The sequence below is a fragment of the Miniopterus schreibersii genome (assembly GCF_964146895.1).
Source record: "Miniopterus schreibersii genome assembly, chromosome: 1".
Lineage (NCBI taxonomy): Eukaryota > Metazoa > Chordata > Mammalia > Chiroptera > Miniopteridae > Miniopterus > Miniopterus schreibersii.
This window is the reverse complement of record NC_138101.1, coordinates 28,170,621-28,195,025: the sequence shown is the minus strand read 5'-3', so window position 1 is coordinate 28,195,025 and position 24,405 is coordinate 28,170,621. Positions and strand designations below refer to the sequence as shown.

General features: G+C 44.7%; 2 long non-coding RNA genes across 2 annotated transcripts; one reads left to right on the top strand and one right to left on the bottom strand.

The window, feature by feature from the left end:
- Positions 1 to 11,904: 11,904 nt before the first annotated feature.
- On the bottom strand, positions 11,905 to 17,575 carry LOC308567482. Its single transcript, XR_014000316.1, has 3 exons — positions 17,084 to 17,575; positions 13,912 to 14,006; positions 11,905 to 13,358 (listed from the first exon to the last, which is right to left on the bottom strand). It is a non-coding gene; the product is annotated as an uncharacterized lncRNA (long non-coding RNA).
- Positions 17,576 to 19,585, top strand: LOC308567478. Its single transcript, XR_014000315.1, has 3 exons — positions 17,576 to 17,765; positions 18,049 to 18,191; positions 18,913 to 19,585. It is a non-coding gene; the product is annotated as an uncharacterized lncRNA (long non-coding RNA).
- Positions 19,586 to 24,405: the final 4,820 nt, after the last annotated feature.

Here is a 24,405-nt window from a genome sequence, read left to right as displayed (position 1 = left end):
ACTTTTTTTTAAATTTATTTTTCAATTACAGTTGGCATACAATATTCTATTAGTTTCACATGCACGACAGAGTGATTAGACATGTATATATCTTATGACGTGAGAGGGTAACTCCTGTCATCCGCGTTTCGGGCACAGGGTCCAGACAGCTCATCTCAGCAGCTGCCTAGGTGACTTTACCTAGAAGACACACAGCAGGGACCTTCCTCCCTTTAGTGACAACCTTCAGCACTCTCAGGTGTGTTTTTTGCAGAGAAAGGGGACCTTTCTGGGCGTGTACTCTCATTTTCCTGGTACCTAAACTGTACGCGGGATTGCGGGTTAGAGTCCCAGCCTGCAGGAATGGTTGAGGAAAGGGTGCAGCTGCGAAGGCGCTCCGGCTCTCAGAGTCCTGAACCTGGGGTCGCGTCCAGGGTGCTGCTTGAAAAGAAGGCTTGTTTTGCGTGTGTGTTGCCTCGAGGAGAAGGCGCCTAGCACACGGCAGCTGTCGGCCTCACCTGTACCGGCTTCATCACAACCGCACTGACTGCATCTCATGGCTTGTTCCCTTGGGATCAAACTCTAAGGATCCAAAGTGTTACGGTGGGTTCAGGTTTCCTGACCCCGTTGTCTTCAGTATTTAGGCACCTTGCATTATTATGGGAAATACTAACAGCATCCCTGAGTATAGCCCCTTAGGCTGCATTCTGAAGAGTTGGTCGATTTTCAATTCGGATTCTACAAAAAGAAAAAAACCGATTTTCTTTTGTAACACTGCCTGGCCTCACTATCAGCTGGGGTCAGGAGAAAGTTGGCCTGAGCATGGGTCATTGAACTATGACACCATCTTACAATTAGACCTGTTTTGCGAGAGAAGTATTTCGAGATCTCTTATGTCCAATGCTTCATGGCTCTCTATCTTAATAAGAATTTACAAAAGGCGTGTAAGATTGTGGTTTAGAGGGAGGACTTTCAGAGAAAACCAGTTTTTCCAGAATCTAAGTTAGATGAGGACTTGACTCTCTCTCACTCATTAGCCCCTACAGCACCCCCGCCATGTGTCGGGGGTGCAATTGAAAATAAGCAGGGAGGAAATTAGGAAATTCCTGAAGCCGTTGGTTCAGCTTTATACCCCTCTTTAACTGATGGTCAAGAAGGAGTGATCTCCCCAGCCCATATCCAACAGGGTACTCAGTTTGACCTGGGGGGTGCTCCACCCCGAGGGGGGCTATTCCCACTAAGGCAGTTCTTCGCAGGTGTCAGCAAACAAGGCCAGCCCTTGTTTACATATGTGCATTTTCCCTTTTCAGTGTTTGATTTATGTAAGTGGAAAAAGATCATGCCTGACTACCGGGCTGATCCCTGATATATGGAAAGCTCTTTTAGGTTTTCATTTTTGATGACTACAATCCTAATTGGGCTGACATTCAGAGCCTCATGAATATATTTTTAACCTTCACGGAGCGTGTATGGGTGCTGAGTAAGGCCTGACAGAAGGCCGATAGGCCGCATGATCTGAAGCCAGACGGCCTTGTAAAAGCCCCTTCTGCCCAAGCACTGCCACAGACCGAGCCAAACTGGAATGCCAACGGTCCAGGGGACAGCGTCAAGCTAAGCCGTTACAAAGCTGGTTTATTATTTGGCATCGAAATGGGGTATCATTTATGGTCTATAAGGCAGTTCAAGAACCTACAGAAGACCCCTTTACCTTCTGTAATAGGGTTTTTGAGCCATACAGGAAATATACTGACATAGCTCCAGAAAACTCTGGAAATAGGAGACTAATTAATGAGACCTTTGTCAGTCAGAGTGCACCCGACATTAGAAAGTCTTCAAAGACTTGCAGGAGGTCAGGGCATGCTTGTATTGCAGCTGGGTGAGGCTGCGTTGAAGGTGTACTGAGGCCGTGACCTAGTCTGGAGGAATCAGCAACTGGCTGCCCTGATTGCTGATGCCTGAGTCAAGGCTGCCATGAGCCTGGCCCAAATCCAGGAGGGAATGACAGCCACCCTCGGGTACGGCCCCTGGGCCCCAGGGGGGAAAAAGCTGCCCACCCTTAGGGCCTCAACAATTTGCCGATTGCAGACAACAAGGACATTGGAAACGGGAATGTCCCAGACTATCCCGGTTTCACAAGGGATCCCGCTCTAAGAATCCCCCCACCCGATGGTACAACTTGATGACAGTGACTTAGAATGGCGGGCCCAGGGGCTTCCCCAAAAGTTAGCAGCTCTATCAATAATTCCCGTGCAGAGCGGGGAATTCCCCAAATGACTGGGAACTGAACTCACTGATTTTCTGATGGACACTGGAGTCACGTGTTCCGTACTCAATTCAAAATTAGCAAAGGCTTCCTCAGAGACTAGGACAGGTATTGGGATTTCAGGGGAACCCCCAAAGAAGCCTTTTCTTTCCTAAAGCCTCTGGAGTATAAAAAGATCTACCTGAAATACAGCGTCCTGTAGATGCCTGACACCCAGTCCCTTTGTTGGAGCTGGACTTTCTGACTAAATTGAATGCTACAGTAACTTGCCCTTTGGATCAAGTAAATATTAAGCTTGTGCCCTCCAAGCAGCAGCAATACAACTGGGAAAACCTGAGTGCCTGGGAATATCGGAAGAGAGTCTACAGAAGGAAGATATGATGTTGGCAGATGTGGAGACCAGGAGAGGAAGGTAGCCACGTCTCTACAGGTGAAGTTCTGCCCCAACCCAAGGTCCTGAACCTAAGACAATGTCCTTTAAGGGACCAGACCAGGAAGGGATTCCAGCCGATAATATCTCCCTTCCTCGAATATAACCTTATTTGCCTTTGTCAGTCACCGCATAACACTCCTATCCACCGATCCAGAAGCCAGGGACCCAAGAATGTTGCTTTGTACAAGCCCTGGAGCAACAAATGAGGAGGTTGGGGACGTCACCTGGGTACCCAGCCCCTGTACCCTGCTTACTACCTGGCCAGAGATTTCTATCAATTTATAGTTTTGGACCTAAAAGATGCCTTTTACTGTTTACCTGTTAGTCCGGAGACCAAATTAAAACAGCAGTACTATTGGACTATACTTCCACAGGGGCTCAAGTGAAGAGTCGCACCCCCATCTTCCACCCTTACAGCCACCGCCCTGTAGATAAGCAAGAGCAAAATTTATCATGTAGAAACAATGACCTCCTCCCCTCCCCTGGCACTTTGTAAAAGATTTCCGCCCACATATCCCAGGGAATAGCTAACCATAGGTCAGTTAACACTTACCTTAGCTTCTGTCTACGGCTTCGCTGGGCCCTCCCCAGCCAACCAGGAGGTGGTTTCTGCCTTTATATTCTCCCTGCGGAGACTGTTCGGGGCTGGCTTCCTAGGGAACTATGAAAATATCATTATACTCTAGAAGATGGATTAATTTGCTACAGAGTGGTCTCAGCATCCTGGCATAGCCTGGCTGGCACCACATGAAATGGTTATGCAGTTTCCATTGATGCCCATGGCTGCCTCCAGGATGGCTTGGGCAGTGTGCTCTAGGTTTTCCTTGGGTACAGTGATGATGGACGAACACAATTACTCTGCACATTCTCGTTTGATCAATAGATAATGTTATTTAGCACCCTAGGTCTGGGCGTGAGGTGTGCTCATTGCTACCGCTACTAGGGTATCACTGCATAGGCCCCTCAGTGGACAAAGCTAGGGAATATGTCTGTATATGAAACCGTGTATACACACATACCTGTATTTCTATATCTAGACACATTAAATGAGTTCAGTAAACTGATGAACAAAATAGATCCAGAGACAGAAGCATGGAACAGACGAATCTCAGAGGGAAGGCGGGGCTGGGTGAGTGGGGAGAGATTAACCTGAGAATTTATATGCATAACCCATGGACGCAGGCAACAGGGTGGTGAAGGCCTCAAGGGGGAGGGTGCAGGGTGGAGGGGATCAATGGGGGGAAAGGGACATTTGTAATACTTTCAACAATAAAGATAAAACATTTTTAAAAATGAGTTCATACTGATATCTCCTGCTTTTAGTGCCACAGGGCTCATTCTAACCTTACCACCCTTGCTTACCTGTAACTTGTTTCTCTGACGAGAAACCTGTCTCCTGATATCTAAAAACAATTTACTTATTTGTTCATCTGTGTGTGAGAACTAGTTATGTACAGTTGGTGCAGAATTGTTATCCTGCACTCCCATGAGAAGCAAAGTTACCCCCTGGAGCACAGGGCTTGCCCTTTCGTCTTTAGCTTCACAGTGTCCAATCAAAACACTTCCCCAAAAGTTAGCTCTGCTCCCAGATTTTTATATAAGACAATTTATACTTTGTCAGGACAATATCCTATAAGAACTGGCATTTACAATTTTTGAATCCATAATTCTGTGACCTTTTCAGAAAAACAATTACATATTTCTGAAACAATGAAATATATATATGCTATATGTATATAGACGTATTTTAAAAGTTGATCAATTATTGGAATCTAGATAATCTAGGTAGAAAATGGAAGTGAGCAAGAAACCCACTTAATTCATTTAAATCACTTGAAATGGGATAGGTTCCTCACTTAGTTCTAATGTTACATAGACTATTGGGGAACAAATACTCTTTAATTCTTTTGGTTGTTATATTGTGACTTTAGAGAAGATAGAATATTTAAATGTAGCGATCTTAACCAGCCATCAGCACCACAGCAAGGGACTACTTCAGGGTGAACATTTGCATGGCTACCTTGCAACAATTTTGCAGCATGTGACTTTCAAACCTAGAGATCTGCAAAATCAAAGGTTAAGGAAGTGCCCATTCAACATGAAAAAGCATGGTGCATAGTAATTACAGCTGTGGGGAAATGTATAATAAAAATAATTGTTACAGGAAAATGTGGGTAATTTTCTCAAATTCCTAGCTTGGATATTTTCGGATTTAATAATTGATATTTGAGGGAGGCCTGCATGGTGTCGTAATATTGTATCTTGATTGTGATGGTGGTTACATGAATCCGCACGTGACAAAGTAACACAGAACCTGTGGAACACTGAGACACACCCACGTCCGTTTTCTGGGTTTCATATTGTACTATAGTTCCTTCCACTGTTAAAATCTAGGTAAAGAGTGCGTGGAATCTCGACTGTTCTTACAACTTCTTGTGAATCTATAATTCAGAGTAAAAAGGTTTTAAATGACATTTTAAAGCTTCAAACTAATACATGTGTGTGTACGATCAAAGGTAGCTGTCTTTTTTTGTAGTTGTGTAGTTGTCTTTTTTAAAATGGGTTTCTTCTGTATTGCAGTCCGTTAGAAAGATTGAAGCAATTGGGCCATGTATAATGGGACATTTAAAACTTCATTCTCTTTGGCTGAGTAATTTCACTAGGAGTGTATCTTAAGGAAATACTCTACCCTTTTTCATGCCTTCTAACTTCCTAATAAAGAATTTCCACAAAGATGTGAAAAGAGTCTTAGCATAATAAAATTCTGTATTGCTAACTTTTTCCTTTAACCTCTTACCTTCTTTCCCTTCACTATATTACTCACGTGGCCAAGTACCAACTCTGGTTGCCTGCCAACTACCTCCCTCCCCCCCACTTTCAGCTGCACAGGAGCATTACTGGAATTTAATCCCTGAAGGTGCTGCCAGGTCTCACTTTAAGTTCACAATCACAAGTCCAAAATTGGCACTTAGCATTGCCTGACAATTCTATAGTTTCTGTTCTCTAAATGACTATTTCATACTTTTCTCTTTTTTCTTCAAAATAATCTTATACTTCCCTCCACCCTTCCCCACCACATTTTCACCTGATGACCTTGTCTCATACTTCACTGAGTAGAAGCAATTGGACAAGCAGTCTTTCATCTTCTCACCAACCTACCCCTATTCATATGCCCTTGAACCCATCACTGTCTGCACCTCTCACACATCCCTCAGCTCTCTCCATTGAAACTTCTATCCACCAATAAAATCGTTCTCTTCCAGGACACTGATGACCTCCACTTTGCCAAATCAGTTGTTTCACCAGTTTCTTAGATTTCTCAGTGCCATTCTTAATGCCTTTCCTCAATCACACTGTGATGGTTCATCATATGTGTCAACTTGACTGGGCCATGGGGTGCCCAGGCATTTGGTCAAACATTCTGAGTGTTTCTGTGGGGGTGTTTTGGATAAGATTAACATTTAAACCGATAGATGGGATAAAGCAGATTTCTCTCCCTAATGTGGGTGGGCCTCATCTAATCACTTAATAGAACAAAAAGGCTAACCTTCCCTGCCTCGCTGCCTTTGAACTGGGACATCAGCCTTTTTCCTGCCTTTAGACTTGACCTAGCTCTTCCTGGGTCTCGAGCCTGCTGGCCCTCAGGTGAAAACTACCCCATTAGCTCTCCTGGGTCTTGAGTCTGCTGATTGATTCACCCTGCAGATCTTGGGGCTTTCCAGCCTCTGTAACCATGTGAGCCAATTCCTTATAATAAATCTGTTTGTGTGTGTGCATGTGTGTGTATCTCCTACTGGTTCTATTTCTTGGGAGAACCCTGACTAATACATATACTCTCTTGGTTTTTCTCCTGCTCCACTAGGCACTCCTTAGCCAGCTCCTCTTCTGCTTCATCTCTAAATGTTAGTGTTCTGGGACTGGTTCCAGGCCCCTGCTCTTCTTTATCTGCATAATACCCTCCACCAGTGTTCTAATCCAGGCCCTGTGTCTTGAAATAGTATTTAAGTGTCAGTGATTCCCAGAGCTGTGTCTCCAACCCTGATTTCTCCACTCAACTTTAAACTCTTGTATTTGTACTTATTTGTCATCTCCACTTGGAAGTTTCACAGGTACAGTGGTCCCTCGGTTTTCAAACGTCTCCATTGACTAGTATTTCGGTTTACGAACACCGTAAACCCAGAATTACATGCTTCGGTTTTCGAACATGCCTCGGAAGTCGAACACGCCACGCGGCTTCCACTGAGTGCAAGATCCTGAGGCCTAGCTGTCGGCTGTTGAGTCCTGAGCACCCACGCAACGCGGAGGCGATAGTTGGGCTTATTTGGTGACTGTGCAATCAATCTGTGCTCTTCTCATCTCAGGAGCAGTCTTGAAGCCAATTTGTTTTTGTGACTGTGTGCAATCGGTCTGTGTTCATGTCATCTCAGGAGCCCTTCGCCAATCACCCCTTGCTGTGTGTGAGAAATGGATAAAAACTGCAAAGCCAAGAGAATCATTAACAGAACAACAATAAAGGTGAAGAAGGAAATTATTTCCAAGCATGAAAGTGGTGTCCATGTATGTGATCTGGCAATGCAGTTTGGCATGGCCAAATCTACAATTTGTACCACCTCAGAAAATAAAGAAGCCATTAAAGGAGCCCATGTTGCAAGAGGTGTTAAAACACTTACAAGACAAAGAACACAGACAACTGAAGAAGTGGGAAAATTGCTTTTCATGTGGATATATGAAAAACAGCTGGCCGGTGACAGCATTTCTGAGAGCATGATTTGTGAAAAAGCTTTTCATCTGCATGCTGACCTCATCAAAAACACCCCTGGAACCAGTGCTGAGAGTGATATTTTCAAGGCAGGTAGAGGGTGGTTTGAAAAGTTTAAGAGGAGAAGTGGCATACACAGTGCGGTGAGACATGGTGACGCTGCCAGTTCCAACAAAGAAGATGCTGACCAATTTGTTTTGGAATTTAAAGATTATGTACAGGCAGAGGGTTTCCGTCCCCAACAAGTTTTCACCTGTGATGAGACAGGCCTCTTTTGGAAGAAAATGCCAAAGAGGACCTACCCAACAAAGGAGGAGAAATCGCTGCCAGGACACAAGCCCACAAAAGACAGGCTAACCTTTTATTTTGTGGGAATGCAAGTGGGGATTTTAAATTGAAGCCTTTGCTAGTCTACCATTCGAGAACCCAGGGTATTTAAGAAAAACAATGTCATAAAAAGCAAATTGCATGTGATGTGGACGGCAAACAGCAAAGCTTGGGTAAGCAGGCAATTTTTTATTGAGTGGGTTCATGAAGTGTTCGGGCCAAGTGTAAAAAAATACCTTCAAGACAGAAATCTTCCAATGAAGCGCCTGCTTGTTATGGATACTGCTCCAGCTCACCCTCCGGGCTGGGAGGACGAGTTGATGGAAGAGTTCAGCTTTATCGATGTAAAGTTTCCCCCCCCAACACAGCTCCACTCATCCAGCCCATGGACCAGCAGGTCTATCTAATTTTAGGAAACTTTACACCAAAGCACTGTTCCAAACGTGATTTGAGGTGACCTCGGACACAGAGCTAACCCTCAGAGAGTTCTGGAAGAATCACTTCAATATCCTACATTGCTTCCATCTCATAGACAAAGCATGGAGGGATGCGTCTCACAGAACAATGAAGTCAGCATGGAAGAAACTGGCCAGAAGCTGTCCCTGAACGTGCATTTGAGGGTGTTGAGGAGGATGCTCCTGTTGCTGAGGATACTGTGTCTCTGGGACAGTCCACGGGCTTGGAAGTGAGTAGCGATGACATGGAGGGGTCAGTGGGGACCACGAGACTGGAAGCACCATGGAAGACCTTCCAGACGTTCTGAAGGAGCAGCAGCAGGTGGCAACTGAGGGATTGTCTTTGGAGGAGGAGGGAAGGGAAAGCGCTGACCAGAGAAATGTGTGCAAAATGGTTGAAGTGCAAATTTTTGTTGAAAAATATCACCCTGATAAAGCTGCTGTAAGTCACGCCACTAACACTTTCAATGGTAATGCTATGTCTCACTTTAGACAAATTTTAAAACATCGGAGAAAGCAAATGTCAATTGAAAAATTTTTAGTGAGGAAGAGATCCAGTGAGTCTGAACCAGGTGTCAGTTGTGTAAAAAAATCAAGGGAAGGAATGTCAGGAGAGGAGTCACCTACAGTGATTCTGGAAGAGGGCCACAGAACACCTGAAGAACAGCCACCTACTGTGATTATTGAAGGGGACCCCCCACCCAAACCATGACTGTCATCATTGCAGGTAAGAAACAATTACATTTTCACTTTATCATCTACAGTACTGTTTTTACACTGTGTTTATTTATTATTGCTTTTACAGTACAGTATATTGTGTTTATTGCTTTCATTGTGTATCATTTTATGGATCTGTGGTGTCATTAGGTAGTAAAATTCATGTTAAATTGCTGTTTTAGGGGTTGATTTTAAAGGCCTGGGATGGATTAACCCATTTTGCATTACTTTCTATGGGAAACCGCACCTCGGTTTTCAAACATTTCAGAACTCGAATGGTCTTCTGGAATGGGTTACATTCGAAAACCGAAAACCGAGCTACCACTGTATCTCATTTGACCATTTAGCATGGCCAAAACTGGACTCTCAATTTCCTCCCCAGATCTGCATTCTCACAAACAAACTCTAACTATAGTGAACCTAGGAATGAACCTAATGAACATAATAATGACTTAAAGAAACCAGACACTTTAAGAGTATGCACTGTCATCGGTCCATTTATCTAACGTACAAACAAGACTGCTTCTCTACTTCCTAGGTGCTATTCCACACCCGAGGGTGGAAAACCTCTTTGTGGGAGTGACTGGAAGTGACGTCTAGGACGCTGGTTATGTTCTGGATCTTGAACTCTTTGCTGGTGTGATCTGTTTGTGAAATTTCAGCAGGCTGTTCACTTATGGTTTGTGTATTTATCGGTGAATATTTTCATAAATATCGCTCACTGCCGGAACCTATGGGTAATGAGAGGCCACAGAGGGATTTGACATTCGAGAGGCTTGAGAAGGATTTGAGAGACATGATCAGCTTTGCATTAGGAAGATTAATCCTTGGCTTTGTACATGGCAAGCAGAGGAGTTAAGTATGAGCCATTCATAGAAGTAATCCAGGCCAGCAGTTGTGAAGGCCTGGATTAAAGCAGAGCGATGAGAACGGAGAGGGCCGGTGATAGCGACAGAGCCGGCGGACAGCGTGGGGCAGGCCACCGAATTCCCTTCCCCTTCTGGTTTCAGCACTTGAAAAATATTAACAGTGCCCACTTCATCGAAGATTATTTTGATGATTTAGTGAGTTAAGGCACAGCAGGGTTAGTGATGCTTTCTTAATGCAAAAAAAAAAAAAAAAGAAAAAAAGAAAAAGCAGTTCTCATTGCGCACTATGCTGAGCAGGATATAAGGTGTTGAGATTAGACAGCTTTAAGGGAAATAACGTAATTTGGCAAGGTCCCTAGAAGCCTCCCTGCCTTGCACTGGGTCAGCTGTAAGGCACAGGGCGGAAGGCGGAGATTGGGAAGGAGACGGAGCCTGTCAGAACCTGGGCTTGACCCCGTCCTCAGCGCCGTGGACGGAGGGTTAGGACTCATTGCCTGCAGGGGGCCCAAGCACGGCGCTGGGAACCGAGGGCGAGAGTAGGCGTTTCCTCTGCTGTGGGCCGGACAACCACCAATGGCACGCGAGCTTTCCCGCGCTTAACCAATCGGGTGCGCCCAGGGCGCCCCATGCGATGATTGGCAGGCCGCCTCTGGCAGGGCTCCCGCGGCTGCAGCGGAGCGTCAGAACTCTCGCGAGGGTGCAGGTCTCACGCCGCTCGGTCCCCGGGTGAGGCCGCTGCAGGTGGTTTCCCCTCCTCGGTGGCCTGGGCCACCTGGAGGCCTCCCCCGACCTCCTGCTCTGACCCGAGGGGCGTCGGGGGCGGGGGGCGCCGCCAGGGAGTCTGACGAGGCGCAGCCTGGAGCCGCCCTTCTCGGAAGCCGGGCCCCCGGGCCGCGGGCTCCCCCCGCGCGCACCTGCGCTCTCGGCCGCGGCGGCTTCGCCGTCAGGGCGGCGCTGCTGCCACTGGCGGGAACGTGCGGTCGTGAAGCGCCCCGAGCGGGCCCTGCCGGGGGCTCGCGCTCGCGCCATCGCCGTGGAAGGGCTTGCGGCCGGGAATGGGACGTTTGCATTAAAAAGAGTGGGTGCACTTGTGGCCGACGCACGTGTTAACGCCTGCAGTCCAGCACGACAGGGTCGGCAGGGGGATCAACCGCCTCGCTGAAGCGGGCGGCTCCCTTTGTCCCAGCCGCTTCCAGCTCGCGCTTTTTCTGCTAATTAGTGAGGATAGGTCACATTTGTTTCTAATGCAGACGCTTAAAGCAGCCCTACTCCCTCCCCGCAGGTACCGCGGGTCCCTTTAGTAAAGCACCGTCCAGTAGGTGCTGGATTCCTGCGCTTGGCCAACAGCATGAAAGTACTTTATTCTTAAGACTAAAAGTCTTGAGCCAGAGTCTGTTAGCACTGCCGGCAACAAAAAAGGGCAAACGGGGACTGGGATAATCCTGGTAACCCTGTAGATACCTGAATTTTCCTGTCCCTTTCATGGAGAAGAACAGAAGCTGGCGAGGACAGGGAGAGACAAACCCTGTGCGCTGCAGGTAAGAAGGTGAAGTGGGGTAGCCACGGTGGCAAGTAGTTTGGTGGCTCCTCGAAAAATGAAACAGAGTTACCCTGTGACCTGGCAGCTCCACCTCTTGGCCGCATACACCCCGAAGAGTTTATAGCAGGGACTCGGCCGCTTGTACACCACTGCTCACAGCAACACTGTTCTGCGTGGCAAACGGTGGGGCAGCCCGCATGGCCACGGGGAGGGGGCAGATAAACAAAATGCGGCGGGCACATACAGTGGAGTAGTATTCAGCTTTAACAAGGCATGAGCTATACCTGTGACAGGGTTCAAGCTGAACACTGAAAACTTTAAGTTTAAGCCAAACAAGGACAAATACTATATCATTCCACATATTTGAGGTACTTAGTGTAGTCAAATTTATAGAGACAAAAAGTAGAATAGAGGTTCCCAGGGGCCAGAGAGAGAGAAGGGAGTAAGGAGTGACTATTAAATAGGTAGAGAATTTCTGTTTGGGCTGATGGGAAAGTTCTGGAAATGTGACGATTGCACAACATTGTAAATGCAATTAATGCCACTGAATTGTACACTTAAAAATGGTTAAAAGAATAAATTTTATTTTATGTATATTTAATCACAATAAAAAGCAAAAAACGATACTATCGATAGATACACACTAAAGTCACAACCAGTCATTGAAAACACTTGTTTTAAATTTAATTCCATGATCTGCATGGGACAGCCATAATTTGTGAAAACCTTCTCAAACTTTGAGAACTAAATGAAAGAAATTTGTGTTCAAAGTTCACAAGATGCTATTTTTCAATGTGTGTGTGTGTGTGTTTTAAACTCTGAATGCACTAGGTCCTATTTGCAGTAAGTGTTAGAATTCCTAGGGACCCAACTACACACATTGTATTCAACAGACTGGAGACATCGTCAGCATCCACACTCGTTACGTATTTGGAAATAAACTATTTTGGTATTTTGCATTTGAGCCTCTCTATCAATCATCATTAGAAAAACCATAATTTCAACTTAGCTCATTCTAAATATACAACCAAGACAAGTGGCAGCTTACATAATGTTATTAGGTTATTTTTTTTATTCTTAAGGGATTTTGGGGGAAAGGGGGTAAATGCTCCCTGCACATAGTTAATGTATTTCAAGTATCAATTTTCTATCCATTTTACAAGTGAGAAAATGCTGATTTATTTTCTCGCCTTTTATAGGTGGGAAAATAGAAGGTACTCAAGCTGAGCTGTATGATGCTGAGAGCTTCATCAACTCCTTTAAAGATCACCTGTACTCTTCTGTTGCAATTTGGACTTAATTTTTCATATGTGGCTTGTGAAATCAGAGGAGTGATTGTTGTGGGGACATATCACATGTTTCAGCGGGCCACATCAGTGCTTTCAAGGTTGCCAGCTAACTTGTGAGTAGATATGAATAGAATCATTCCTCTTTTTCATCATAAAAATGCGTGGCCATCATTTAGAGCAAAGAATTCAGATTAAACTGTGTAAAGTTAACTAAATCTGCAAGTGAGACACTTGAAGTGTTAAAAGTGGATTATGGGTGAAGAAGTAATGTCAAGAGCAAGAGTTTTGGGCACAAAAGGCTGAAAGAAGGTAGAGATTTTGTCCATGATGAGAATGGAAGTGGCCATTCTCCCAGTCACCCACAAACACATGAAAACGTTGAGACGGTCAGAGATGTGGTTTGCTCAAATAGCCAGTTAACTGTAAGAAAAATGCTGAAAGCTTAAATTTAGATCAGGAAACAGTCAGGCCCATTCTGAAAGAAAATTTGCACTGGAGGAAAATTTCTGGCAAGATTACATCTGCTGCTGTTGTGGTTGATGACTCTGCAGAGACCAAACCAAAATAGAGGTTCAGGAATCTGCCCCTTGGGTGCATATTCAGGGTACAGTCCTATAGTTTTTTGTCAGTGGCCTTGGAGAAACCTCAGGCTGAATCCAAAATGAGCTGAACTTCTTCAAACATGTTCCACTGGCTTTGTAGGTACATGATTTAAGCAGAGTGCAACCTGTAGAGTTGAGTGTGACAAAGTACATAGAGAACATGCAGCTAGAAGTGTATTAGGGGGAACCTAGCAAACTGACCTCAAAATGAGGAGCCAGCATGGGAGCATGTCCACCTTATTTCTTCAAGGAGCTCAGGGAAATAAAAAATGAGGACCTGATTTGGGTCAAAAGTACACAAAACCTTCTATTCTTTCTTTAATATGTAAACTGTTCCGTTTGGAACTTGGTATGCAGGGTAGACAAATAGGGCTCAGGTTTTTTATCCCTTTATCAGGAGAAGGAGGTTGAGAATATTTTTCACATTTTCCATGCACTACCGAGTGTGGTGGTCATATCTTCTGCTTCTGTTCTAATCTTTCACCAAAGGAAAGGCATTACCTTGAATATCCCTGAGACCATAAAGAGCTTCAAGAACATTATGGTCAAGTCAATGGGTAGTTTTGCTGAAACACCAGTAAAAAAGAATTGGTGCCCTAGTCAGTTTGGCTCAGTGGTTAGAGAGTCGGACTCTGGACTGAAGGGTCTCAGGTTCGGTTGTGGTCAAAGGGCACGTACCTGGGTTGCAGGCTTGATCCCTGGCTGCAGTCGGGACATGTGCGGGAGGCAACCAATCGAAGTGTCTGTCTCTCTTTCTCCCAAAGCCAGTGTCTCTGAAAAGCAATGGGAAAAAATATATCCTTGGGTGAAAATTTAAAAAAAATAAAAGAATTGGTAATTCATGTTAGAGTTGATACAGACATGGCATTCGTATACAGAAATAATAGGTAATGGTTTCACATAAAAGAAATTTTGATAAACCTAGAAAATCAAGGGAAAGAACTTCAGATAGCTTTGTCCATGAACAGCTGCATTTTCGTTAAGGAGCTAGTAGAATCATGAAATGTTTCGTCCCATGAGAATACATTTTGAGTTCAACAAGTATGAACTTCTTGTTCAGAAACTTGGATTCTTTGCTCGTTTCCTTCCCAGTCTCTAGTGTGATGCTGCCAGCATTCAGTTTGGTATTGTTGCCATGTAGATACACCAAAATTTCAATACACAGACTTAAGTCAGGGCCCTTTGGTAGTGACCCTGAGATGACTAGGTTTATTAGTTATAATATTTTGTTTTTTAAAGCCTCCCGGAAATTCAAGTTTACATTTCCTGGAATATGAACCAAAACTAATTGAGGCTGATTATGGAAAATGTATCTCGTTTTAACCGTCTGTATTACCTGTGGGACACTACAGTTAGAACTGCATGGCCCACAAGGTAAAAATTATGGTAGTTAGAATAATTTTTTCCTATTGTCTTGTTTCCGCCACTGAATTTTTACAACTTGAACTTTGGATGGTGTTTTGTACTGTGTAATGAAATTTATTAAAAATATACATAACTGACATTCCAATAAACCATAAATTGACTTTTTATATTAGTTTTGATCTTTTATTAAGTATTTGCTAATCCTTCATATTTTAGCCACATGTTCATGCTTTAAATCTAAATAAATTTTGTTCGTTGCCATACCTCTGAAATTTTTTTCACTAATGAATAGAAAAGACCTATCCCTACTTCCCCACCCATAAGCACTACTAAAAACACAGTGTAGGCGGCCGTGTGATGTGGTGGGGTTCTAGCTCCAACTATATTTGTGATCTTAACCTTTCCATCTGTATCAGTTACCTGAGGCAGTTGTTACAAATTACCACAAACTTGGTGGCTTAAGCAACAGAAATTATTTTCTCACAATTTTGGAGGCCAGTAGTCAGATATCAATTTCACTGGGTCAATCAAGTAATTTTTTCATACTGTATGGTCCTTGTGATAGAACAAAATGATAGTACTGGTATTTAGTATTTATATAATACTAAAGTGCTGGTGGCTTTAGTGTTCAGTAAATAATAGAGTGCCAACTATGCCAAGTACTATTCTAGGTATTGTGAACACGGCAGACAAAAATGAGCCAATGTGGTTGCAACTGATCCGATAGAGGCCTCCAGGGTAAAGGCCTGTGAGGCTTCCTAGCCAAGTGCTGTGACTGGTGAGCAATGTGAGAGAGGGAGGGTATTAGGACAAAAGACCTTTATGAGGTGACTTCAAATGCTAAGTAGGTAAAAGAAAGGCAAAATTGAGAGAAAACTGTCCTAAAGTCATAACAGGCTACAAATGAGTTCTGACAGAACAAGGAAGGCATAAAATATCACATCAACAGTGGCCCAGTGAAGGTGAAAATGGGCCAAGAAAATGACAGCTTTCTAGCTACTGCCAAGATGAAGCTGTGTGTTCAAGTCTCACCTATGGCTCTAGCAGATTTCCAAGAATAACCACTGGTTTCACAAATGCCTCCATTCCACTGAGTCCTACTGGTGGTCCTTTGCCCCTTGAGGAGTTCCTTGGACTTGGTGATAGGTGGAGACCCTGGGTCTGCCACAGATCCTTCTCCCTCGCCCATTACCCAACTTTATCAGTGCAGCCCTGATTATATTTTGCTTTTCCAAATAATTTTAGTAAAAAGGGTGTTGCCTAGTTTGAAGTCCATTAGACTAAACAAACAATAGCAGCTGAAAGTTGTGAGCAGTTTTATAGCTAGGGGTTGAAACCTTGGGGGCCCGGGGACAGGGAACTTATTATTATTTTTTTTTTGAAGGTGCTTCACAGAGTGCAGAATTCAGAATTATAGAGATACTAGAACTGCACTGTTCAACATAACCATTAATCACCTGTGGCTATTTAAATCAAAACTAAATAAAAATTCAGCTCCTCAGTTGCACTAGCTACATTGCAAGTGCTCAATAGCCACATGTGGCCAATGGCTACTGCACTGGACAGCAGATAATAGACCATTTCCATTACCGAGGGAAGTCTTTATTGGCAGGACTGTTCTAGAGATACATCATGCACCCACCTTGTTTTACAGAGGAAAAACCTGTCAAAACCTAGAGATGGTGTAGTAGGCTGAATAATGGCCCCCGAAGATATCAGGTCCGAATCTTAAACTTGTAAATGCTACCTTATTAGAAAAAGGGTCTTTGCAGATGTGATTAGCTTAAGGATCTTGAGGTGGGGAGATCATTTTCGATCATCTCTGTGGGCCCTAAATCCAATCACAAGTGACTTTATAAGAGGGAGGCAGAAGGATGTTCCGTGCACAATGTTGGCCTTGAAGACTGGAGTGATGCAACGTTAGGCCGAGGAATGCTGGTAGCCACCCAAACCTGGAAGATTCCTTCCCCCAGCCTCCTGAGGGAGCCTACTATTACAAACAAATACATTAGTTTTCTAGTTCTTGGTTGACTCCCACTTGCTTTCTGCTCTGTGACCTTGGAAAGTTACTCAGCACGTCTCAGTTTCCCCACCTATAGTGCGGGGATGATAAAAGGTATTTAAAAATACATATATTTTATTGATTTTTAGAGGAAGAAGAGGGGAGAGGGAGAGAGAGAAACACCAGTGTGAGAGGGAAACAGGGCCGGACGGCCTCGGGCACGCCCCCTGCGGGAGATCAGGCTGCGCCGGGCTGTGCCCCGACGGGAATCTCACCTGCGTCTTTCCGAGCGCAGGTGGATGCCCGGTCACGCCACACTGGCCAGGGCGATCGAAGCTATTTTGGGATTAGATTAAATGAGATAACAGATGTTTTTTATTTAATTTTTTTTTTAAATCCTCACCCGAGGATATTTTCCATTGCTTTTCAGAGAGTGAAAGGGAGAGAGAGAGAGAAACACATCAATGTGAGAGACACACTGACCGGTTGCCTTCCTTCCAAGCGAGCCCCGCCGGGCAGGACGAGCGTGGAGTCCGGGACCCTGCGGTCCGCAGGCCGCGCTCTAACCACCGAGCCGAACCTGCCAGGGCCAGATGGTGAGCTCTTGAAACAGTAAGAGAACCTTTCATTTTAACATATACTCCAGTCTTATTCCACTTAACTTGTTGGACACGTTTGAGCCTGTCACCCAGGGAACGATCTGCAGTGGCCCAGCCCCGCAGACCGCACTGCAGATGAGCCCGAGGACGGGCGGCTGGCCTCCCGGGTGTCGGAGGGGCCTGGGGGTGCCTGTTGAAGGAGACGTGAGCCCGGCTTCCCTTTGAACTTACGGATACGCGGCCCAGCCCCTGGTAACAGCTGGGCTGCGCGGGGGGCCCGATAAAGGCGCGCGGGCCGTGGAGAATCGGAGCCCAGCGGGCCCAGGCCTGGGGGGCGCCCAGGAGGAGGCTCCGCGCGCGCATGCTCGGCTCGTCCTCCCGCCTCGGAAAAAGCCCGGAGCGGGGCGCGCCGGGGGCCGCGGGCACCAATGGCCGGCGCGCCCCGCCCGGTGCGGCGCCCTCGCGGGGATTGGCTGCCCGCCGCACCGCCCTCTGCCCCGCCCCGCCGCCCCGCAGTCTCCCGGGTGCGCGCGGGCCGCGGGCCTCCTCGTTCCTGGAGCCCGGCGGTGAGTGTGCGCGTGGGCTCCGGCCCCTCGCGGTGGGGAGGCGGCCTGGCGGCCCGGGGCGGCGGGGGCTCGTCCTGGGTCCCCTCGAGCTTTGCCCGCCCGAGCTCCCGTGCTCCCGGCGGCCAGAACGGAGGGGTAGAGCAGCCCTCGGCGGCCCGAGGGGCGGGCGCCGTGCCCATCCCGGCGCCGCGCGAGGCACAGACCCCCCCTCCCCCCGGAGCGGCCTGCGGGGCTCCCGTGGGAGGCCGGGGCGCGGTAACCAGCGGGCGCTTTCCCTCCCCAGGGCGCAGCCGCGGCTCGTTTGCAGCGGGTCGGGGTCCCGGTCCCATCCTGTCTGCGGGGCGAGAGCCGGTCCCGGGCCGACCGTGCGCCCGGGGAGTTTGTCTCCGACGCCTCGGGGTGCGGCAGCCGGAGGTCTAAGCGCAGGTATGTCCAGGTCCCCGAGCCCGAATGACTCAGGCCCAGAGCACGTGGCAAATGGCGACCAGAGGGCCCCGGGCGCCGGCTTGTGCAAAGGCCGGAATCTGCCTCTAATGAAAGGAAATGCACATTCCCGGGCCCGTCGGGCGGAACGGCTGCTTCTGATGGGTTTCAGACTTGGGGGGAAAAAAAACACAACCGCTGAGATCCCGGGGTATTGAGGAAAGGAGTGCAGGAAACCGGAGAGACCCCTGTAAAAATCCCCAAGGCGCCCTTTCCTGTGCCCTTTTAAGGTTGACTCGGTACCTTAAGAGGCTAACACAGAAGGGTAAATAAAGTGAGTCTCCATAAAACCCAGAGAAGAGATGGTAAAACTCTTCTTTGGATCCTGTCTGGAGTCACAGCTAAACCAGAAGAACGTTTCCTTTCGGTTTGAGCACCTTTGTGTTATTTTTTACACAGTCAATAGCAAAGTGATAAATTTAAACTTAGCTTTGTTGATATCTTCAGGCATGCTTTTTAAACTCTGGGGATACCATCTAGTATTCTCAGGTAGATAAGGGAATTTGGATACTTGGTTATCTTTGAAAGTGGAAAAAAATCCAGATGATGGGACACGTGTATACAAGACTGTTTCTGGACATCGTGTGAGACAAATTGAGAGGAATGTATCTCAAAGGTTTCTTTCTGCTTAAATAGGCATGCAAAACCTTTTTTTTTCTTGTAGGTTGAAAACTACAGGTACAAGCCATTGACTCTGGAACCCTGTGATGCTGGTATTTTAACTGACTGACTCCAACTTTCACACTACAGTTCACAATAAGCAAGTTCCTTTTAATGAGGTCAGACGTCCTTCGATAACTTGTAGCAACCATGTGTCCTGCACCGGCACAGAAGTTAGAGCAGTGGCACAGTGCCGGTGGTGAGAGGGCAGCGTAGCGGGTGCTTTATTTTCATCTTTTCATTTCTCACAACTCAGTGAAGTCAGTACTCTCATTTTGCAGGTGAAGCAACATCAAGCCCCCCCCTTCCCAGGACTCTGGGCCACCCCTATATCCAGTCTTAGTCAAGAATTAGAAGAAAGGATCCCCCATGTCCCACCTCCAACCTATGTGGAAAGGACCTTCCCCCATTCTCTTAAAGTTCCCGAAGCAGATCCCCAACTGCCAAATTCCGAGAGAGTTCTTGGCGCAAGTGCAAAGATTAGGTTTAAATGAATGTAGCCTAATGTAAGCAGGAATAGAAAGGGCACGATGGTGCTAAATAGAATAGGAAGGTGCTGGAGGTGATGGGGAAAGTTTTCAGGATGAACGCAGCCCACTATGTGCTGGAAGTTCCTGTTGCTCAGCTCAATGTCTACCTCATTTCCTGAAATCGTAAATAAAGGTATTTAATATTCACCTTGGAGTCATTCTTAATGCTTATTTCATATAAAAAAAACTTAGTTTTTTTATATTCCATGTTCTGTAAAATCCAGACTTATAACTTCTATAGGTAATTTATTCAGCATCTGTGTTAGAGGGAGAAGTGGGGAAGGGAACCGGAAAGTGCTCGTGTGTGCCCTGGGAGCGGAGGAGTTTCAGACACCTGGCCGGGGAAAAACCACACAGAAGACCCCAAGGACCTGACATGCTGTGATGAGAGTATTTCATATTTATCTCTCTGTAATTTCTTGTTTGTTCATTGTTTATAGTCTATTTTGGTTCAAAAAGAATTTGAGTGTAGTTTATAAGAATATTACGATAAGAGTTTAAAAACAGGAAATTGGAGTATAGGGAAGATAAAGTCAAGTCCGGCCCTGGCCGGTGTGGCTCAGTTGGTTGGAGAGTCAAAAGGTGGTGGGTTGGATCCTTGGTCCGGCTGCATGCAGGAGGCCACCAATCAGTGTTTTTCCCTTTTTCACTCAAAGCCCAGGGCTAGAACACAAAATATAGTCCATTAGGTTCTGTACATTTGCTAGAGGAAGGTCAGAAATTTTGCTCTGAGCTCCCTGACAGTCAATGTAAAAATCAGAAATAGAAATAAAGGAGACACTCAAGAGAAAGATAAATAATCCTGAAAGAAATTTACGCCTTGGATCTTCATAAAGGAGGCACTGCAACCAACCTCAATATCAGGAACCTGAAAAGAATACTTTTAAACTGTCATGGTTCCAAGGGTGTGTAGTTGTTTTTTTTTAAATATATCTTTATTGATTTCAGAGAGAGGAAAGGAGAGAGAGAGAGCTAGAAACATCAATGATGAGAGTCATTGATCGAGCCCATAACCCGGGCATGTGCCCTCACCGGGAATCGAACCGTGATCGCCTGGATCCTAGGTCGACACTCAACTGCTGAGCCACGCCCGACTGGGCCATTGCAAGGTTTTTGATGCTCAGGCAGAGTACTTCCTAGCCAGGCTGATTTAGCATGCTTAAACTCAAGACAATTTCCCCCTGTCCTAGTTATATGGCAAGCGGGTTATGAATCAGTATGGCCATATGACATTGAGAAAAAAGCCATTCTGATTATAAAGCAGGTAGGCCACACTTTACTGCAATGATGAAATTAGAGACTGAAAACAGATGGTATGCTCCCATAAGAAAGGTTTGATAATTTGGGTTAATTCCCTGGTCAAAGGTTTTTCATTAAGTGTTTTATATATAAAATTACAAGATGATAAAAGTTAGATTGGGTTCTGAAGCCCTCCATAGGAAGTCCACAATAAAATGTTAATTCCAACACAACACATCAAAGTACACATTTATTTTGATGTGTAGTTGCTTAGATTATCAAATGAATAGTTAATAATTTTATCTTCTTAAAGTGGCTTTTGAGGAAATAATTTGAACAGTTTTTCTGTTTTTAAAAAATGACTGAGGAACTTTGAGCCCGGTGCCTTTGTGCTGTGCCCATTAATTTCTCCAGGTGAATGGAAGTGTTCTAGATTCCTCCTCTGCCCTTTTCCCACTGACACGATAAAAACGAAGGTGCCTGCGCCTAGCATTTGCCCTTTAATCTCGCCCTAACACTTAAGCTGCAATGGGAATTTTTGGAATCAAATCAAATCAAGATAATCAAGAAACCTTAAGTTCCTTCATTTTTAGAACTCGTCATGAAAATGACCAAATATGCACAGAGATAGAATTCAGTAAGGCCCTGGGTGTTTACCTCCCAGCCCACAAGCAACCAAAAGCACTTATTTTGAATATTCCGTCCAGCTGCCTTTTTTTTGTCAAAGTATTTTAAAGAAAACCCAACATATATTTCACCACTAACTATTTCAGTATTCATCTCCATAGGAAAGACCACCATACCTGGCAAAAATGCCAGTAGGACTGCTAAGGAAATAATTTCAAATCCATACTCAGCGTCCCCCATTGTCTAAAATGCCCGCTTTACAGCCGAGTCATTCAGACCGATCTCCTCAGCGTATTGAGTTGTCTCCTAAGTTTCTTTTAAGCTTCTTTTAGTCCAGAAAAAAGTGCCCTTATCACCATTATCATTTTCACTCCAAACAGAAACTCGGACCTATTAACCATCACTTCCCACCTTCCCCACATCCTCTGGCAACCACTAACCTACTTTCTGTCTCTGGATTTGCCTATTCTAGACATTTTGTGTAAACAGAATTACACACAAGGGGTGTGTGTGTGTGTGTGTGTGTGTGTGTGTGCGCGCGCGCGTGTGTGTGCACCTGGCTTTTTAAACAGCATAATATTTTCAATGCCCAACAAATGAGTAATACTATGTAGTGCCGGGATATCCTTCCTTTTTATGGCTGAATGATAGCTCATTGATTGGATATATTGAATTTTGTTTATCCATTTAACAGTTGACTTTTGGGAAGAAACCATGTCCATTGTCCTGTAGAGTGTTTCGCAAGCTGGCTGATCCCTTACTCCTGATGTTTCATTTGTTTCTCTATCTATTCTTCTCATAGACTTGAGAGAAACCCCACATTCTTAAAAGCTTGGTTGTCACACTTTAGGGTGTGGAAGAACCACCTGGCACACTTGTTAAAGGTGCAGAATTTTAGGCTCCATCACTGGAGAGTTTGATTTAGTAGACTCCAGAGGGGGCCCAGGAATCTATTTTCAATACATCAGTTAATTCTAATGCAGGTATTTCCAGAAGACATTTTGAGAAACTCTTTGTCCTTAAACCTGGATTTTATTGGCACTTAACAATTCATAGGAAAGCCATAAGAGCAACTGATAGGTCATTGCCTAAGACTTTTAAAATATAAAGTTAGAAATATTACTTACAGAATTACTGAAAGGGGTCTAAATTAATACTCTGGATGATGTCTTCTGGATTGGAGACAGACATCTGAAGGAATTAAGGGTCGCCCGGCCTGGTAGGTCAATGGGTTGGAGTTTCATTCCAATACGCCAAGGTTCCACAGCTGATCAATTCCAGATTAGGGCACATGCAGGAATTGACCAATGAATGCAACAAATTGATATCTCTCTCAAATCAATAAATTAAAACATTTTTTTTTTAAAAAAAAACAAGGAATGATGGCCAAGAGAATTGTGTGTTGTGTGGCGGATACTACTTAGTTACCTTGGAGTCAGTGAAGTAGCCACATTTAGCTTTAAAGGCAATGAAGCCAAATAGTCCCTGTGAATTAAGTTACTGCACAGATCTTCACAGTATTGATCTCAAAATTTACAGATGCACTGAGATTAATTAATTACAGTACTTTTGGGTTCCGGAAATTTTAATTCTTAATCCGAAGCTATTTTATTTTAGGTGACCAAGAACAAAGTAAGTTATATTCTTAAGAGAGCAATCCTTTTACTCTAGAAATATGCTACAACAAAATAGAACCATTTTTGCTTCAGCACTTTTTCATTATATTTTCCATTATCTAGAGTATTTTATAACACTAAGAACTCAGGAGTAGAAAGAGTTGTTTTCCCTTAATTTAATGACAAGAGTTTGCTTTCACTTAATAGATGAGTGATGCTTTTAAGGGTCTTTTAATGGTGTCAGAGCAGCCAGAGCTGCAAATGGAGTTCCATTTACTCTGTGTGCCTCTTTAAGCCATCACAGAAGAGGGTAATGTGGTCAAAATTAAAAACCATCAGTGCTTTTTTGGACATTGAGAGAAAAAAGGATTTTAGGATATGAAAACTGAGTTTTGACGTTCAAATGCTTTCCCAAGGGCATTCAAAGGGGAGTTATCAGTGGAAGGGGATCTTTAACTCTTGAGCAATAATAACCTCAACTTCTTGAACTCATTAGCCTGACTAGTAAGGGGTGAGTGCCTACAGCAACAGTATATTTTAAGAAACTTTTTATTAGGTAAAATTTCAAGCTTTTTATTAGGTAAAATTTCAAGCATCCTCCCAAATAAAGAGAAGATGAGTGTGAAGCTCCACATACCCAGCATTGAGCTTTAGCAGTTGGCGATCGCTTGCCCATCTCATTGGTCTGACCACCTACCTTTATTTCTGCTCATTCATTTTCAAGGAAATTTCAGAGCTTGTGCCATCTCACCTGTAAAAATTTTTAGTTTGCATTTCTAATTGATAACATTTTAAAACATAACTATGTGCCATTATCACACCTAATTATATATTTTTAATATATTGATTTTTTTTTGAGGGGGAGAGAGAGAGATTTGTTGTTCCACTTATTTATGCATTCACTGGTTACTTCTCATGTGTCCCGACCAGAGATCAAACCTACAACCTTGGCATATCAGGATGATGCTCTAACCAACTGAGCTACCCGGCCAGGGCAACAATATATTTTTTTATTATCATCTAAGACCTGGCTTATGTTCAGATTTTCCCAATTGTCTTAAAGCCTTTGCAGTTGATTTCTTCTAATCAGATTCCAAACAAGAGCCACACATAACATTTGGTTATGTTTCTAAGTCCCTTTTATTTTGTAATAATCCTCTATCTGAACACTGATTTGTTGTAGAAATTGGGTGATGTGTCCCATAAAATGACCCACATTTTGGATTTGTCTTTTTGCTTTCCCTGAGTGTATTTAACTTGTTTATTTTAATTTTACTTGTTTCTTAATTTTCTAGAAGCTGCCTTGATGAGATTCAGGTTGAATTTTTTGGGGTAAGAAAACCATGCTTCCCAGTGGTCACATCACCAGGCACATAATGACACGGCCGTCCCATTCTTCTAGGCCGCATTAGTGGGTTCAGGTGGTGTCGGCCTGATTCCTCCATTTCCACCACCCTTTCACTGAGTGTCTTTATCTTCTATTTA